Source organism: Bombus affinis, chromosome 4 (assembly GCF_024516045.1).
Source record: "Bombus affinis isolate iyBomAffi1 chromosome 4, iyBomAffi1.2, whole genome shotgun sequence".
Classification (NCBI taxonomy): domain Eukaryota; kingdom Metazoa; phylum Arthropoda; class Insecta; order Hymenoptera; family Apidae; genus Bombus; species Bombus affinis.
This window is the reverse complement of record NC_066347.1, coordinates 12,274,451-12,289,043: the sequence shown is the minus strand read 5'-3', so window position 1 is coordinate 12,289,043 and position 14,593 is coordinate 12,274,451. Positions and strand designations below refer to the sequence as shown.

General features: G+C 38.8%; 3 protein-coding genes across 5 annotated transcripts in view; 1 reads left to right on the top strand and 2 right to left on the bottom strand.

Moving 5' to 3' along the window:
* The window catches only part of LOC126915100 (lysosomal acid glucosylceramidase-like), a 147,826-nt gene that overhangs the window by 21,927 nt on the left and 111,306 nt on the right, over positions 1-14,593 (bottom strand). The gene's annotated exons all lie outside the window — the stretch shown is intronic.
* LOC126915089 (lysosomal acid glucosylceramidase-like) overlaps positions 1-14,593 on the bottom strand; it is a 35,536-nt gene that overhangs the window by 13,110 nt on the left and 7,833 nt on the right. The window lies entirely within an intron of this gene.
* Positions 3,220-14,593, top strand: part of LOC126915075 (tubulin glycylase 3A-like) — a 33,457-nt gene continuing 22,083 nt past the window's right edge. Inside the window, exon 1 of one of the 2 annotated variants that reach the window (XM_050719432.1) lies at positions 3,220-4,086. The gene's annotated coding sequence lies outside the window, so the exon portion shown is untranslated. The remainder of the gene's footprint in view (positions 4,087-14,593) is intronic. The other variant, XM_050719433.1, reaches the window with a different exon arrangement.

The window sequence follows — 14,593 nt, the reverse complement described above, 5'->3', positions numbered from 1 at the left end:
TAGGACGAGCGAGTATTATCTCGACTGGAAACGCGAGATGGTTTATCGTATGCAAGTACTAGCCGCGAGTATGAACAAGTACTTGCCAATGATACGTTTTATCGTTTATTTTTTCATGACCGCCGGCTGTAATGAGAACTAATTTTCATATGAATCCGAGTACCGCGAAAGTTGCAGTTAAATAGAGCAAGTTTTTCTGCCATTTCAATGCTCCCTTCGTTCTTCCTAAGAATATACTTCCGGTATATACGTACGTACATGGTACACGCACACTTCCGGGCTGTTTCGAGGTAAAAATAAAGAAGCACCACCGGGCGTGCCACACCTATTCTACTGTGCCTTCAAACATTTTTTTCATTCCTTGTCGTCTCTTTTTATTTGCATTTCCGCTACCGTGCAATCCCACATATTACTCTGCCGTTGAGCGCGTGTTTCAACAACGCGTTCGGAGTCGTTGCCTTTTGCTTCTGCTCGTTTTCCTTCGTTCCTTCCCAGCTTTCTCTTTCAATGGATTCTTTGCACATTCTTGCATCGATACACTTTGTCCGTCGATGCTTTTTCCATTCTACCGGTTATTTCCATTCGAGAAAAGCCTATTTGTCTTTCTAAAATTTCGTGATAAATCGTCTCCACAGTTTCAACGTAATTCCCATTGTCGCTCGGAGGAGATTCCTCGAATCGCGAGATTTCGACTCTACCGTAATTACTTTAATCGCAATAGTATTTTCGAGATCACTCGGCTGAACGTGGCCACTTCCGATGATCCACCTCGATGCGACAATACGCGAACCGACAAACGCGGTAAAGAGAGACTCGTTGCTTTCGAGGAATTTGCATTTCTCTTCGCTCTATTGTTCGTTAAAAGTCATTCAATAGCCATTCAGTTAACTAAATCATCGGCGTGTGTAACGTTGTCCGATTGCTGGTAAAAAAGCTCTAGCTTGTCGCATGTTATTTTATTATGGTCGTTGAATGGCGCTTGATTGATCGCTCCGTGTTTGCTGTATGCGAGTTCTTTTCGAGAGCCGACTGGCATGCGTGTAGCGACTCGTCTCTTCGAATCGATCGAATTTAACGCGTTCCGGTGCTCTGCTTTTTTTCACCTACAACTAATTAATCGTCGTCGCTATGCCGCGTCGAGCTCTTCGTGATCGAGCAAATCGCTCTCCCTTTTTGATTCTTCTCCTACGAAAGAAACGCAAATTTCACCTAACTTTGCCGCAAATCAGTCACAAACTGCCATCGAAAATCAACGAACTTTGACGGTCTTAACGATCTTCGAACGATTTCAAATCGATTTCAAAAGATCGATCTGCGTCGCTAGTTTGAAGCAAGTATCGTTGCGTTTCAGCGTTTTTAGCGTCGACGTTAATTAGAAAGGCAACGAAGGAAATCGAGCGTAGAAGGTACTCGTTTCGAATTTGTAAAATAACAAAGGGTAAAATACGATAAGAGCGGAAGTTTAATTGGAAGCATTTTGCGAAACGGTAAGATCGCGTGCTCGTTGAATAATTTTGTCGGCGAGGAGAAATAGAAGGTCCTGCATAACGAGTGATAAGGGCGAGCAGAGTGCCAGGTCTTTATTATCGGCATTGGCGGCTGCTTTATTTGCAGTTTCCAGCGAAGAGAAACGGACGTGGCGTCGAATCGTAGGGACGAAAGTTGGGATGGCGCGATAGCACAGCGTGCTTTCGTAGAATGGGCAAAGCTCTCCTCGGTAGGCGAATAACAAATGGACCGAGGTAAAGGTAAGGTAACGTTAACGTTAACCAGGTTGCAGCAGTTTCATCGTTTCTATGTCGTGCACGCGGTCCAAAGAGATCGGAAGAACGTTTTTCCGTTGAAAGATTCGATCCTCGGTCGTACAGTTTGTAAGCTTGTAACAATCGGCATCGAGGGATTCAAAGTTTGCTCGTTTCGTTCGTAATAGCCGCTTCACCGATACCTTGAAACATATTCTCGCTGGGGTTATCGCGTTCAAACAGTTTCTTTATTTTCTTCGGTTGTACGCGCGAGATGTCGTGCCGTATGTGCCAAATTATTCCGCTGTCTTCGAACGATGCAAATATTAGAAACTCTGTTCGCGATGGTGCCATCTTCCTCTCTCGGTTACTTACGAAAGAACAACGCGAGCAACGAAAATCGATGAAAATTTTCCTCACTCGCGGATTTTCCAACCTACTACGAACGAATAACGATCGATCCTTTGCCGAGCTAAGCTTCTATTTCTAACTTTTGATTTAATCCTGTTTTCAGTTGGCGTTACAACGTTCGTACCTGATTAATTCCTATATAAGCAGATAAAATTAGTCGACTCGATTTTAGCGACAGATTAATAATCTATTTCGCGATTATCGCGAATTTAAATGGACATTTTATATGGAAGATAACCAAATAAATTGTTACCTTGAATTTTAATTAATATTGTTGAATATTTGTCGAATTCATTTGTCATTTGTTATTTGTCATTTACCATTTGTCATTTGTCGAATATTTCAACATTGAAAATTGCAACACCTTTTTGCTAATTTCCGATAGTATCGACATTAACGATTCGCTCGTTTCCTCAACTTCACATCTGCCACGCGATTAATTTCTTTGTTATCTTATTCTTACTCTCATTCTCTTCTAAAGTATATATTTTTGTCGTGTCGACGAAACTTTTGAATAGACGAATACGCGTTTCGTTGGAAGTTTTCCAATAGTAAAGAAAAACAAAGGTCGCGATTAGCGAGGGAAGGTATGCACGCAAATTAGTTAACCGTCACCAATGTTGTGACAAATTATGCGTTTAAGTAGAAGAAAACGCGAGCTTGTGGGAAAACTTTGCGACGAAATTGCGATTAAAATCGTTCAGGTGTGTACACGCTTAGTAGAATCAAAAAGTCAGTCTTTGGTCAATTTTTATTTATTATTGTTATAATTATCTATGTTTGTATGGTACTTTGTCTTGACGTTGAATGTAAAAATGTAAACGATTGTCGTTTGCGACGAAGGAAGACTCTATGCAAATCACGTAAACATCTATCGGTTTGAACGAAACGCGACCAATAAATGCAACAACGATAGTGTTAAAAACGTTATAGCTGTTGCACCTATCGTATTGAAGACGTTAGTAAAACTAGTATAGCGTAGAAGCAAACGACAAAATAAACGGAGGAAACGTCGATACGTTCTTTGAATCCTTTGTATCATAAAGGTATTATTTGATTTTTGTTACTCGTTGATGATTTTTTAAATTTTACACGCGCGAAATATCTCTATAGAATAATCCTGATACAAAGCCACGTGTGATTTCAATTTATTTTCGAATTGCGACAATAGCGTCAAAAGCGACGTGTTTCACGAACGTAAAACTACACGTTTTTGTTTTTACAAAACAGTATCTTAAGATTTCAATCGAACCTCTGTAGGCGGAATAATACATAAATTTGAATAAAATGTATTTTGCTACTAAAAGTCGAACAAAAATTATTGCGTTAAGGAAAAAATGAGGACAAACCTAGCGATTATCATATGTCAATTTGTCAAACTGCGATAATGACAGGGCTTCCACGCTGGAAAATCGATTTTATATCAATGTCATCTATTCCCCTGTTGACGTAAAAGTAGGATCGCGATCTTGAAATTGAAATGACCGCGGTAGTAGAAGCGTGTGAAAGGAAAAAGAATCGAGTCTGACTAGCGAGGAATCGGTGATGTCGAATAGCGAAAAAGATTCGTGGGCGGAACTGTACGTTATCGCCGTTTCACACATCGGCACATTCGTCTTTCGTTCTCGTCCTACGTTTCTATTTCTTCGGAAACTACAATTCGAAATAGAGTTTTGCGACTTGTACGATTGCACCGCGCGTTTCTCTCCAATGAAAATTTATTTAACGCGTTATATGACGTAAAAATGAGCGGTCCCGTTGGTTCCGATTGGTGAGAGATCTTTGACTCGCTCGAGGACAATTGCCGTTAATTCTGCTTTGTGAACCAAGGAACGTGGTGGTCTGTGCGTTATCCAAGGAAAAAAAATCTCGTCACCGACTCGTCGGAGGTCGCTTGTACGCCGAGCACGTGCTTCTCCTTCTAGAAACGAAAGTAAGTTTCGTGGATTCGAAGTAGTCCAATTCATAAAAATTTATGAGGAAAATGAATTGTCTGACAATCTCATTTCGAAATTCTGTAACGGATATTTATGAGAATCGTGGCCGGTTACCTCTAATAACGATAATCTGATTTCTCGTAGTTTCCGTCTTCGATAAATGTGTCACAAGGTCGAATACACGACGGTGTTTAAAATCCGTTTGCGTAAAGAAAGTGAAAATAAATCTTTTAATGCACTCAACTTTAGTTTGATGTGCTATTACTTTGAGACTTTAAGACGCCACTCCTGACTTACTTCGCATATCTATGTATGTAGGTAATAGATCGATCATAAATTCCAAAGTTAAACGAACGAAAGCGTCGCGCAAGACGATTGCCTGGTATTTAAGAACATACGTACCATCGAAATGGTAATTGTATGTAAGTGCGAAATTGAGATTGTGCGACTACAAACGATTAGTCGAAAGATAGAAATTGTTCACTGCTTTTATAGCCTTTTTTCATTGTAAAAATTTCTGACGTATCTTAGAAAATGATACTACAAATTTTGCGGAATGACATATATCTAGTCACTACTGCGCTCTTTTATATTCTTTGCGGTCATAAAACGGCTTCTATCGCATTTTTCCCTATTTGTCATAGTTCTCTTCTAGTTGATTTTTCAATTTTATTCATTTATCAACGATAGTTTTTCACGCATTTTGTTTTCGTCTATCTAGATTAAAGTTATAATATATTAGAAATAAAGTTAAAAGATAAAGTTGCAATATCTACGTCAAAGTTGGTATAACGATACTGCAACGTATGCAAGTGTATCGCACGAGCATCTCGCGACACGCGATTGGTCGTTGCAGTAATTTTTCATCACATCATTCACCTTTGCTTTATTCTCTATATCCGTTTGTTATCGGTGAAAAATATAACCGAGAACCCGTGAATTTTAACGTTATGCCTGACATTTTCGGTTTCAATCAGGTTCGGCAAAGATAAAAAAGAATAGATTGAAAAAATAAATCATTGTTTCCTCGATATACTACATTATATACATATTTTTCCTCGAAACTAATCAAATTCATCAACGATGTAGAGAATTGCAAGAAAGATTTGTGATTCGTATCAAATTATTCGCGAATGATTTGTCAAAGGAATAGTTCGCGGAAAGTGATCGTGAACATTTTTGATCGAAACGAGATCACGAGATTTTTGGCGAAACGAAACAGTTTTCAGCGACATCTAATACAGCTGAATAGGACTATCCGACGATTTTTACAATCTCCAGACCGGTTACAGAAGCGACAAAGTCCGGCCGACGAAGATCTACGTCACCTCTAACGTATCACTGCGGTCTCTTCCCGTGAAATATTTATGCAGCTAGCCCAGAAGGTTCAACATTTGGTCACCGACAAAATTGTCCTTACGTTTCCGTACAAATACAAATTTATCCGCCAGTAATGTGCTCTGTTCAGCCTTAGGTGTATTCATCGGGCGCATAGTAAAGTCGCTAATATCCAAATCATGTAGGGAATAAGACACCGATCAAAAACTATCTATCGCTATCGGTGTATTTAGCAAACTATCGTTACAAATTCTCGTTATTCGATTAGAACTAGCGTACAACGATGCTTTCGCGTTATACCGTGCTAGATATTACGGTATGCTTAGTAGTAGTAATATAGTAGCGCGTAATGTTCGTTAACGTGTCGTATAGCCAGCTTTTCAACGTGTTTTTAGCTGCCATTAGCGAAAGCATCTCTGCGAACCTTTCGCGGAATTCACGTCGAGACAGCAGCAGGAATTCGCCGTGTTTTACATTGCTTCTTATTGCACGATGAATGTATTTTCAGATAACATCGATTCTAATATTTCGTGTTTTCACGAAGATTGTTTATAGTCGGGACGTTGAGTAAAAGTGACAGGGATCGATCGAATCATTTCATTTTTCATTTATTTCAGAAAAAACTGGACTTTCCCAGCAAATTTTATATCAAAATATTCAACAGATATTCCGATAAAGCAAAAACGTATACAAAGTTTGGCAACGATCTATCTGATTGCGCGAGATACGATACTTTTCATGTGAATCGCTTACCGATGCATCGGTAGGTTTTGGTAAAACAGATTAGCCAGATCCGCTAAAAAAACTGGCAATTTATGAAGTATCGACGTGATAAGATACTTAGGTACTTTTCGATGAAACACGGTTCCTTTTTCCACGGTAACGACAATTTCCACGAAATACTAATGCAGGTTCTTTGAAATTCATCTAGAAACTAAAGCTTTCTGCTTTACGTAACTGCTCGAAATTAATAGGAGAAGCTTTTCATTTGAAGTTCTATACAGATTTTGGACAAAGGTTTAAAAAGACGCGTGCATCCGAGTGCTTTGGATCTAGTATCCTTATTCGTCTTCTTGTCCCCAAAGTAAAGAGTAAACGAAAATTGATCGATGTTTAATTCGTAACGAGTGTACAAATATATGTATAGTCGACTTACAGATTTAGCCGAAGTAACGCACGTCATAAATTTCCTTCGTTTTTAGATGGAAGAGTTCCTTGATCTTGCAAGTCGAGGAGGACGAGCTTTATTCTCGAAGGGAGTGATATATTGGCTTCTGATATCAGAGCCGACTGTCTGCAGAGACGCGATTCGCTTCCAGAAAGTTCGAAGATGGCTAGACATAAATATTCAAAATTTTCGGAGCGCATCGCCGTCGTAAATCTACCACTTATTCCGAGTTTGTTGGTATTTAGGTTTCATTATCTATCTCGTTTCGCGAACAATCATCCGTTATTTTATAGCGTTTGATCAATTTTCGTGTTGTTTTTATTTTGCTTTTAAAACGGCACTGCTTGAAATTTTGCGTTCATTTTTTATGAAAACATTGTTTTTCAAATATTTTTTTATCAAGAAGGTTTTAATAAGATCTGAAGCATTTTTATAGTGTACGATAAAATTAAATGCATATATCGGTAGGTAGTGCGGTATCGTTTATCGCGATCGATTAAATATGTACGTATGGTCGTTTTATTCGAATTAGGATAATCAAAAAGCGATTGGTGGAAGTTCGATGAACGAAATCTATCACGCGTGAAACAATGGCCGACAAATGAGATGGTGAAGGCAATTGTCCGAATCCTGATGGTTTGTGCATCGTGCAACCATTGTCGGTCCTTCTTCTCTTTCCCGTTAGTCTCTTTCTCTATTTACTCGGTTCTACGTGATCTCTACAACACAAACTGCATGGAATGCAGAAACCAGCTAGAAAATACCCATCGTCGCGTCATTCGACGCTTCGACGAAGCACCAAAACATTTCCCTGCCGCACTTCTCTGTTCGCCAATGGGATTTCCGATTGACAGTTTTGAATCTGTTGTACCAAATTTCCAACAGTCGAGATTTTTTAGTTCCTTCGTCATTTTGCTCCAGCCTTTACCGTATGAATGATATGCGCGTCTTTCGGGACCTCGGGCTTCCGGCTCTTTTACTCGTTACGTATTATTTCTCTCGTTAAATATCATACGCGTAATGCTCGCTTTCTGTTTACAAGCGCCCGCTGAGTTCTACAAAAATTCTAAAAATCTTTCTCAGCTTATTTTGTGTAACTGCACCTTAAAATTACGTCGACGGCATACACGAACGAAATGACGAAATAAAATTGAAATTTTACCTTCTTCAAAATGAAAAATACCAACGATAGCAACAATGGTATAGGTGCCTTAAATTTTAGGTCGCATAAGAAAAAAGCAAGGAAGAGAGAGGCAGAGAAAGGGGGGGAGAGAGAGAGAGAGAGAGAAAGAGAGGGAGAGAGAGAATAAGGTTTTACCCGCAGCGCGGCGAGGCGAGTTTTGAACTTGGCTACAGGGTTACAGTTATTTCCTCTACCCACGGCAAACGACGTCGTACAACAAAGCATTTACTGGGCGAAGCAGCAGTATCGTAAATACGATACCAAGTTGAACAGGCGTTCGAATTCCAAGCAATTCTCTTTGACATTCTCCCTGCACAGCTTTTACGGTCACCTGATCGCAATCTCATCAAAATTGGGTCATACAATGCTCTAGTTGCGCCATTCGAATCACCATTGTTCACCGTTCTTTGATGCTATATTTTAATCATTGACTTCTTTTCATTTAATTTCAATATGCCGCTCGTTGAAACGGAATCAACGAAAATTAAAAAGAAGCATCGCGGAATCCTGTATTAAGAAAATTTGATATCGTATTTTAAAATCTTACGTCAATATTGTCTATTCCAGTGTAATCAACTGCTCGTCGAACTTTAAATATGTAAATAATGTATGTATATATATACATATATACATGTACTGGATCTTGAAGTTATTTTGACAAACGATATAAGTAAATTATATTAATGCTCATTTTTTGATTTCATCGAAAAAATTTGTTCTTTCTTTACTTTTATATTACTTGTACTTTAATAAATGTGTATCTTTGAATATAAATTTGATCAAATACGATGATATCGATCGTTGACCGATAGAGGAGGATCAACCGAGAAAAAATACTCATTGAACGAAAGAAAGATTTCTAAACGCGATTAAATGTTCATTAAAGAACGGATTAAAGAATTTTCGAAGGTGACAAGTATGTGTGAAACAACGCATCGGTACGTTAAATATGGTAATGAGTTTCAACGCATAGGCTACCAATAGTCATCAATTATTCTGAATAATGGCATGCAAATAGGACGACGCGTAGGCAATTAATGTCACTATTTGCACAGGCTTATCCTTGGTGCATAGGACGGGTTGGTACAGAGTTGCTGTACATGTACATGTATATTTGTCGATCGTAGGTAACTATAAACGGGTGACAAACGTGATACCGATCGTCTGTTTATAATATAGTTTGTATTGTCGTATTATGCTCTATACAGTATCGTTCGAGACATTCTCATTCGTGGTTCGGTGAAATTTCAACCATCAATTGGTAACTGATACGTTCCAAGTTCACAATCATGATAACGATAATATTTTGTTCAAATACGTAACAATAACAACAAAGTTGTACGATTAATTTTACCTTTTCTAGGATATAAGTGTCCATAATATAATGTATTATACATATAAACATCGTAGTAATTGAAATACCGATCCATACAAAATTAAGAATCGTTTAAAAAACAGATACTTTGACAGCCACCACTGCAGCGTTTTATTATACTATTTTTTGAACGATTCGATCAACTGTCCACGTTTATTGTACGTAATTATATCTCAACGATCTAACGGTATACGTACCGAGGATTTCTACAAATATGTAACGTTCGATCTCTCGTTACAAATAGCGACAAGCTAAGAAACATCAATGGCAAGTTTTATCAAGCTGGTATCGGCCAATTTATCGTTCCGTTTGAAACTGTGAAAAAAGTATATTTCTTCGAAGCTTCCTGGTTCTGACCACCTTTTTCTAATTGCCCTTGTTTCGTGTTTCAGGCGTTTGCATTTCAAAAGGTTATATCGATCGCTGGTTTCCGTATAAGAAACAGGATGTTTTAGGAAACATCGATATTAATTAGCTACGATGTAATTCAAACATGATGGATGACAACCTGGAGCGAAGCCGACACAACCTCTACTTGACACTTTGCTTGCTTTAGCTATAAACCTCTGTGGATTCAAGCTACTACGTTTTTAATTAGAGAATGACAATTTCCAATTACTCCTTTTGTTATTACACTAAATGTCAATATTTGTAAGAGAAGTAGGCAATTTGTGTAATTTGTAGTTTCGATTCTCTCTATTTCTATTTTAGTAAAAACGCTCAGTAGATCTAGATGGTTGAATTGTCGATTTATACGAGAGAAAAGAACTTTGGCTTTCAAATTAAAGAATAATTTGAAAATTCGTTAATGCGAATATTAACGTACAACGTTAAGTAATTATATTTTTGAAAATTTATTTCCACAAATAAAATTTAACGAGTGGTATCGAATATCCGTTTCACTCGGCGGCATTGTTATCGCGAGTGCAGTTAACCAGATATTTTAAACGAGCTCCGTCTATTCGTCCTTAAAAGTTGCTTCAACCCTTGTTAGGAAATTTCTTAGAAAGTTGCGACGTTTATACGTATACGTTTATACGTATGCGTACGAAAGAATACCTAGACGAAACGTATGTGTTTACTATGTAACGCCCGTTGCGAAATAGTCAAGTTAATCAAAAGTTTTCACGGTGCATGATCGATAGCTATCCAAGAAAGATGTAAGAACTCGCGATCCATTGTCAGTCGGTTCGCCTCCCTGATCTCATTTGTTCGCAGCTGGAAAAAAACTCTTTCAATTTCGATCGTGAATTACGGCCGACCGCATTCGGTACGTGTTCGCGATTCCGTAATGTGGAAACCTCCGAGAACGTAACTAAAGAACCGGTTGAACGCCAAACTCCCTCGCAGCTCAAATCGAATTATACGGATAATCAGAAAGTTAAAACTGCAGTCTATTTCCTGCCGCGAGAGCGGCCGATGTCAAATACCTCTGTTATTTAGGAAAATTGAAACCTGAACTAATTATTTGCGAATATGCGATCAGCTACTAAGCATGTTGTATCGTATTAAATCAACCGGAAATTTCAAAATAATTATCTTATTTTCTTCTATCTGTTACATACGCGAAAGCGATAATATTTTGAAACGAATGAAAACGGACACGATCAAATAATACAGTGACAGAGAAATCGCGATGCTGTCCATGTATTTCGACGTATTCGTGTATCTCAGCTTGCTCGAGATTAATGAAAAAACTTTCTTACACACAAAAACCTGCTCCGAAGGGAGTCGCGGAACGAAGCATTTCTGTTTATTTCGTGCCAAGGATGTTTCGAAAGTGCAACACTATGTCTGTGCATCGTATGCGCGTGGCTTTTAATACGGAATTTCGGCCAACTACTTGAATTTTAGCCGATGTTTAACGAAGCCACCACTTTCAACGCGATTCGACCGGATATGCCAGTCGGAAAGGTTTAAACGTTCTATCGCTCGAACAAATAATAAAATAACAACGCGTTCACGATACCTTGCGAATCGAAATGTTTATTTATATCGGTTGAATTTCATTCGTATACTACGCAATATAATTATTCAACTTCGGTGTTTAAAAGGGCCATTTAAACGAAGCAAGCAAGGGACCTAGCTATTCGTTGCTGCGTACTTACAAAGATCTCGTATTATGTAACTTTAAGGACGAGGGCTGGTGTCCCTATTGTGTATTCGAATTTCCCCTAAAATTTACGTAGCCATCCTTTCGAGTATGCTGTTGCGCGCGTAGAAGCACAGCTACTAACATCCAGCAAGTGCGCTTGTTGTCGCATTTGATGCCTTGTTCCAACGTAACGCCGGCAAAGTCTCTGATAGAACCCCTTAAATGATTGTGACCAATTGTGCGAATTTGTCGTATATTTAGTTATTAGGTTGACAACACGCGCGAGGAATTTGAAAGAAATTCTTAATAATAGATACTATCGTTCTGAAAACAACGCACGAATGACGCTTAACTCGTGAATAATAGATAGAACGATTCTTTTAGAAAGGATTTCCATCCTCTTCCGTGCATACGGAGACATTATTGAAAGGTTCCTCTGTCGAGGTTCTAAGGACACTCGGATGCCGGTTCCCGAGTGTCTCTATACTTTTGTATAAACCTTAATTGGAAACGCATGTCGACATTGCCGACCCAAGAAATACGTATTAGTAAGAGTTATTCCACGGAGATATTTTAACGACCTTCCTTTTCGTCGGACGAAAGAAGAATGGAGAATCAGAATGAAAAAGAGCTAAAAGTAATAGAATAAATCCATAGTTTTACCTTCGACCTTTCTTTAATCGCTACTAACGTTATTGTTATTTATAGATAAACAATCTATTTACAAGACACAACGGAACAAGCGGAAAGGTTTTAAGTAAAAAAACTATTCCGTCTCACAGCTACGCCGCATAAAATGATAGACCCTGAGATAACAGATAACGGGAAACATATTCCTACGTTGGCTATAATTGCAAACTGGAAACACAAAGTTTCGAACAAATAGAGTGATCTTAAGACAAGTTTAATACATCGTCTTTCTAGAATAGAAAGAATAAGACGGAGTTTTATCCTGGTCTCTTCCCAAGAGGGAAGAATTACCTTTATGGTAACATTTTAATTTTCCGATAACGTTCAGACGAAAGACGAGTTACCATCGAACAAGCGGCCGCATTTTACATTCGTAAAGAATTGCTCCTCTGTAGAACGCTGATCCAAGTTCGAATTAAATGTACATACTTAAAAAGATCTCATTCGGATGCATCGTACGTTTCCTTACCGATTTTCTCGGTACATTTCTAATGATCGTTTTTAGAATCTCGTTTTTCTTGCAAAAGTTCCGGAATCCGGAGCAAAAAAATCTACGCGATTCGGCAATTCCTCCGAAACCGCGTTATTTATTTTTTCAAAAGAAACGCGCGAGGTTCGAGATTGATTTTTCAAAAAAAAAAAAAAAAAAAAAAATTGCCATACTTTTCAACGTCTTCTTACGTATACGTATATGAAAGGATGAGCATCGAACAAAGACTTGGTGAAAATACTGAGAGCTTGGAACTGGACTTACGTAGGTACACGTATATGTATAAAAACAGTTATGAGAGAGATGCAGGCGTTTCGGTTCTCGTTGGTGGTTTAGAGGGGAGGATGGGAGTAGATCGTTAAGTTGCCGAGGCCGAAGAGTAGAAGACATAACGAAGGGAGAATAAGCGAAAGACACACAATCTCGGTAATGGGAAGACCGCAAAAAATGGCGTGAATGGGGGATTCAAGCGGAGGCAGCCTCGTCAAGCGCGACTGTCGTCGTCCGCTGCGAATGCCAGAGGCTCACGCGACTCTGTAATTAAAAAGTAGAAACGTAGACGGAAATTGTTGACGTTGAAGTTCCGGACATCGTCGTTTTCACCTTTATCTTGATTCTCCGTCTCTCTCCTTCTTCCCTCCTTTGCTCCCCTTCCCATCCCTTCCCCGCTGTTTCTCTTTCCACGATATACCGTTTCTCTGCTTCCTATTTCCCTCATTATAATAATATACGTCTCAATTTTCTAACGAAATAAACGAGTGTCGCTTGGCGCCATCAACGACGCAGGATCTATGCAATTGGAAAAGCCTCGGTTCGTTCAGACCAATTTAGACTGTTGCGACTTCTGTTTGACGACTGATTTTTTTTTTGTCAATTTTCATATTTCACCTTTACCGTAAAGCGACAAACGCGAATAACGAAATAGGTCGCTCGGAGAACGCAATAACTCGAAAGAAAGACAATCACAACGACATCACTTGGATAGCCTCCGTGTTCCGCAGTCTACGCTCGTCCTTTCCGTATGATTCCGTCCTTTCCGAGCTGACGAAACGGAAAACGAAACAAAGATATCTAATAATTGTTGAAACAGGACTTCTATTTTTCGAGTTTCTAGTTGCTATATTATTTCATCTCTCGATGCGCCATACGCTGAATTTACATTGCAAACAGAGGCAAATAGAAAGGAGAATGTACCATAGAGTATACTAAACTGAAAATTCTAACATTTCCTTCGCGTGTTGCGCGTTTTTCGAATGACAGTCTCGACAGCACTTTGAAAGAGCGAATGATCAGACGACGGAAGAAACATTCTTTAGCCATACACATCGAATTACCTCGATATGACACGAACAGCTGGCTTTCTTCTTTGACCGAGTCACGGAAACAACAGAAGGTCTTTGATGCTACGGTAAATCGGAAATGATGCGGTTTTGCTGTGTCTGCTATCGTTTGCCATCTAAACCGTCTTTTAACCTACGCTCTACGGATCTTTTCGTAGTTTCTGTAATCCATATACGATAGATGTACGTACAATGTACATCTCGGTGAACCGGACAACGTAAAACGAAGATTTATTTCAAACGCCATGCGTTTATCTAAAGTTCGGTTCTAGCAGAGACCGAAATTAAAAATACTATCTGCTTACATAAAAATACTTTTACGCGAATGACATCTTTCAACGTTTAACGGCAGAATTTGCGTCGAAAATGTGGTATGTAAGTGTCTTGTTCGCGTAGTCGCATAAAAAGGAGTCGTAAAAGAGGGTTTCGTAGTTTATGCTGCGTCGAATACATACGACGCTTTTTCCATCGAGTGAAAATGTATGTAAAATGTCAATATGCTGTTGGAAAATCCTTCGTATATTCACACACGTAAGCTCGTCGAAATTTTATATTTCATTCCATCTAAAGTGATTAACTGCTCGTTTCGTTTTTCGTTTTCGTGCGACTCGATCACTCGCCGAAGAAACTGGACGATCGACGCGTATAGTTCGACTGTGAAATCTTTTATCACGCTATGCCAAAAATGTTATTCATCGGCTCATAAATTTTCCATTTCACGTACATATACGTGTATGTACTTTGTTTAAATCACGAATAAAGATTAAATGATGATCGTTATAATTAAATCAAATATATGCGGTACGTGTACTATCCTCCGTATT